The sequence below is a fragment of the Notolepis coatsorum genome, assembly GCF_963971535.1.
Source record: "Notolepis coatsorum genome assembly, contig: SCAFFOLD_211, whole genome shotgun sequence".
Classification (NCBI taxonomy): domain Eukaryota; kingdom Metazoa; phylum Chordata; class Actinopteri; order Aulopiformes; family Paralepididae; genus Notolepis; species Notolepis coatsorum.
In genome coordinates, this window is record NW_028171919.1 from 249,730 (window position 1) to 254,729 (window position 5,000).

General features: G+C 40.6%; 1 protein-coding gene across 1 annotated transcript in view; it reads right to left on the bottom strand.

The window, feature by feature from the left end:
* Positions 1 to 5,000, bottom strand: part of LOC311248154 (homeobox protein PKNOX2-like) — a gene marked incomplete at its 3' end in the record, with an annotated part of 127,020 nt that overhangs the window by 111,687 nt on the left and 10,333 nt on the right.

Genomic DNA, 5,000 nt, shown 5'->3' on the forward strand with positions numbered 1-5,000 from the left:
GCAAACTTTTTTTAATAATGCTGTATATACATGCATATAATCTGTATATATATTAGGGCTGTCAAAATGAATGCTTTAACTTTGGAGATTAATTTAAATTAATTAAAGCATTAAAATAAATTAATCTATATTAATCTATGGAGTGAAAAATCTTCAACGTTCTGAATTTTCAGCAGTATATTTGCTTGTTCTTTTTTGCATCGACTCATGCACCTTTTTGAAAATCATCTGACATGGAGATGGAACACATTTTTGTTGTTAATATGATTTATATTACCATTAAAATACTATTAAAATAGTATTTGAATCTAAATATACTTTCTTTGTGTTGATTTTACATTAATTCCATGATTTTACTCAAGTAAATATCTGTTACAAGCTTCGGACTTAAGTCGAAAAATGCTATTTTTAATCTCGATTAATTACAGATTTTTTTTAATCTATTGACAGCACTAATATATATATATATTTATCCACACCTGAATATACGTGCATATATTCCTATTTATATACCTGTAGATACTATATATATCCTATACCTACTCTTACTAGTTATACCACTGGCCAGTATGGCTTACAGTACTACCATAGTTATACCTGTATCACTGTACATAATAATACTGTAACACTGTACATCAGATTAGCATTATTACTCAGTAGTACGCATTTGTATATATTCAAGTGTAATCACTTGTATATTGTTATTGCACTTTACTGTTATATTGCACTTTACTGTTACCTTTGCACTCTGGTTGGATGCAACTTCCTTTCGTTGTACTGTACTTGTGCTGTGTGATGACAATACATTTTAATCTAATCTAATCTATTCTATTCTGTTATTGGTCAGGCTAAATCAGAGGGTGCTGGTTTATGAAAGACCATAATCAATCAGAGATGACAACAACACCAGCAGTAAAACACAACAAGAAAGGGGTTATTAACTAGAGACCTAAATGATTACTGTATTATGTGTGCCTCATTTGACAGTTGAGTCAGAGTTCATTTTACAACCTTCTCAATCTAGCTGACTGGTGTTGCCTATAGCCAGGGCGTGGGGGGGGGGGGGGGGGGGGGGGTAGCTTAGGATGATTCCAAGGGCCCAGCACTGGGGGGGGGGGGGCCCAATTTTGGAATTGACAGGAACCTTCTGATTTCCTGACGACCACTCTACCTCCTGAGCCACTGTCGGCCCCTTAGGAAACACCTATTATCTTTCCTGAGACCACAGTATACCAGTCAGTATGTCATGCTATAGCCAGAGACCTTCAAAGGGAGACAAACCAAGTCCCTTTCACTCCCTGAAATGCATGTGAATCATAAACTAATGAGCCAACAGTTGCTTAGTACAAACGAGGGAGGGAGACGACACAAGGACTAACGTTTAAACACTATTTATTAAATAGAAAATAACTAAATAAATAACTATAGACATACATAAAACAGTTCATCTGTGTGGGTGCAGGGTTTTGAATGAAGTGTACGGGTGTCAAAGTATACAGTAAGTGTGTGAGAAGCAAAAAAGGCAAAAAAATAGGATGTCCGATATTATCGGCCTACCGGTATTATCGGCCGATATTGGCATTAAATGTGATATCGGAAAATATCGGTATCGGTTTAAATTTTTTATTTTTTTATTTTTTTATACATTTCTATAACTTTATTTACCCAGGCAAGCAAGTAAGAACAAATTCTGATTTAATTTATTGTCAAAAGTATGCATAATGTTGTGTTAATTCCACAACAAGAGATATGTAATGTTAATGACCTGAAATATTCAGTTTTTGGGGGGGGGGGGGACCCTGCATATGTCGGTATCGGTTGATATCGGTTGATATCGGTATCGAAAATTAAGAGTTGGACAATATCGTATATCGGTAAAAAGCCAACATCGAGCATCCCTAGTAAAACAAATGAACATAACAGCTTAGCTGTGGGGCACATTTAGTGCCAATGAACCTGTAGAGCTGAGCACTGCAGCCCTCTGGCCGGCCGTGCCGCGTGGCTCTGGCTGCCCCCTTTCAACCGTGCGCAGTGTAGTGCTTAACAATCTGTACCGAAAACAATTACCACCAACCATTGTTGTGTGGCATTAAAGTATCTTGTATCCTGTATAGTGTCGCGTTCAAGGGACTTCCAAAAGGAAAAACGTGTTTTGTTCTGCATGGCCATTTATATATCATAGAATTAGCTTTCAAAAAGTGAAAAGGCCATGTAATTCAGTGTTGCCTCCGTGGTCTTGTGTTTAACCCCCCAGTCACCCTTGTCGCAATTCTCGTCAAAAGGGTTAGGGTTATAGGGTTTTCTTCACGTGTGTTCGTGGATAGCGTTGGCTATATTTTATGTATATGCCAGGAAAGTAGCTCGGTATCACATCTTTGACCTACATTGCAATAATCCATGTTTTTTTCTTCTTCAAAAATCACTATTAAGCACGTATTAAAGTGTCACACCTTCCACCCTAGTCGCAGAAATGAACAGGTTGACTTCCATGTTAAACACATATTTGGAATACACAGCCTATACAGTTTCAAATTTGAATGATTCATAAGTAACACGATAAAAGGATGGATGAGGCCTTTTGTGCATTTTCTTTTTTAGGGTTAGGGTTAGGGGGTTAGGGGGTTAGGGTTAGGGGGTTAGGGTTAGGGTAACCCTAACCCCCTAACCCTAATAAAAAAAAATTTTATCCTGAAAATGAATAAATATTCAATATGTATGGTGAGGACTGAAGTTAATAATGATATTCATGAAAATAAATTGGAACAATACATGAAAAGGATATGTTTTACTGAGATCGCAGTTTTTTCGGCAAAGGGCTAAAGGTGTGATTTTTTTAAAGGTTGACTCGAGGGTTAAAGGCAGGCATAGAGGCCAAGGGGTGCCTTTTTGAGCCTCATCAAAAAAGTGCCCTTTTTGAAAAAAAATAAAAATAAAAATGTATTTATATTTTCTTTACCGTTACGCATATAGACTGCCCTTCCAACTGAAAAATGTCAGGATAGAATAAAAATATTAGGTAAAGAGAGAGAGATGCCCCATATTCCATTGCAGTTTGCACGGCCTCCTCAGCGTGCCTCTCCGCGGACCTATATATTTTATGCATAGCGTGGGTGGTGATGATGATGATGATAGAAACGATGGGATTTGGGAATCTCAAATACAAATCGGGATTGGAATAAAAAATGCATTTATATTAAACAATACAGAATATACAGCACTTCTTGGGGTCTGTAGGGTAAGCACTTATTCCCTCCCCCTGAACATTTTATGGAGATGGTGGGCCTTTTAAGTCAGTGATAAAAGTGTCTTTCAAGGAATAAGTGAGCTCCTGCACTGATTATTATAGTTCAATATTCAATTTTGATCACCAAAACCCCCCAAAAGCATAAAAAGGGGGCCCCCCGCCCGAAAGGGCCCTTAAAAATCGCGCTTGCACGCTGCGCATAATATATACACACAAGTGTAGTGCCCTTTTCAGCCTTTGAGCACCTGCCCCTCTAAGTCCTGTGCACGTCCTGGTTAAAGGACAAGCCAACATTATGGGAAATGACCGTGTTCTCCAAAGTCAGACAAGAAAATAGATACCAGATTCCTCTCTGTGCGTTAAACCGAATGGAAAGTGGATACTGACCACTAGCCTAGCTTAAAACTGTGAGTGGTGTTGTTTGGCTAGGCTAGCTGTCCTTATTCGCTTCCATTAATTTGTGCTAAGCTAGGCTAGCTTGCAGCCGGATAGCTTTCTACTGAACACACAGGAGAGGAAACTGGTATCCATCTCTTCCTGACTCTGGAGAAGACGGTAAGCGCATTTCCCATAATGTTGGCCTGTTCCTTTAATGGCCTGCCTTGTATAGTTCATTTGGTTGTTAAGTCGTGACGTATCACTGACCTCCATAAACAGTTTCCGGGGCCAAGCTTCCTGCGTTGGCTGAGGCTGTGGTCTTTTCAACAGACCTCAGTGCTGTGTCCCTTTTTAACAGATCTGAGTCATAAAGAAACTGTTTGGGGTTATGAGCTCCTAGTATCTCCTGCTGTCTGAAGCAGAGAGCGTTTGGCCCCGGACATGAATATACACCACGCGTGGCGTCAGACTTAACAACCGAATTCCCACACTCTGGGGGACCCCCCCCCCCCCCCCCCCCCCCCCCCCCCCCCCCCTGGGACATTCCGGAGGAAACTATAAGCTCTGGTAACCGAGCGCTTGGACAGTCAAGGCATAGTCTAGTCGTACAGTAGGGGAGGTGTAGTCTGACGTCACTTTAGTTTCCCGCGCGGCGGTCCACCCGTATAGGGATTCATCATTAGGAAAAATGGATTATCGGCTATTGTAACAATTCTGCCTCGTGAACTTGGCAAGCTTTCCATTTTTGCACAAAATGAGTTCCTTCTATCACTAACATTATTGTTTTAAAGCATTTTTGGTTGAAATAAAAGGTATTATAAGGTTTTAATTTGTCGTTAAAAAATAACTACACTTACCGGTAGAGCGAGCGCCCGTGTTCAGCGCTGTCGCCGTCAGCAGGCCCAGAGAGAAGTGTAGTTCCTCAGTGAACGACGAAGACATAAACGTTGTTATTTTGCTACCTTTACGGTTAATTGCAATTTTTTCACGTTGAGCTATAGATTGTGGATGACTACGCACAGAAAGGTACACCGTGCCAATGTTCACGCTTTACTTGTTTTAAACGAGACGATTTAGAAATGGGTCATTGGAAATACATGCGATTTCAAGAGGGCGGGGGGACCGCACGGGAAACGGCAATGACGTAACCACTACACCTCCCTATAGACCAGGAAGTAACCACTACACCTCCCTATAGACCAGGAAGTAACCACTACCACCTCCCTATAGACCAGGAAGTAACCACTACACCTCCCTATAGACCGGGAAGTAACCACTACACCTCCCTATAGACCAGGAAGTAACCACTACACCTCCCTATAGACCAGGAGTAACCACTACACCTCCCTATAGACCAGGAAGTAACACTCACCTCCCT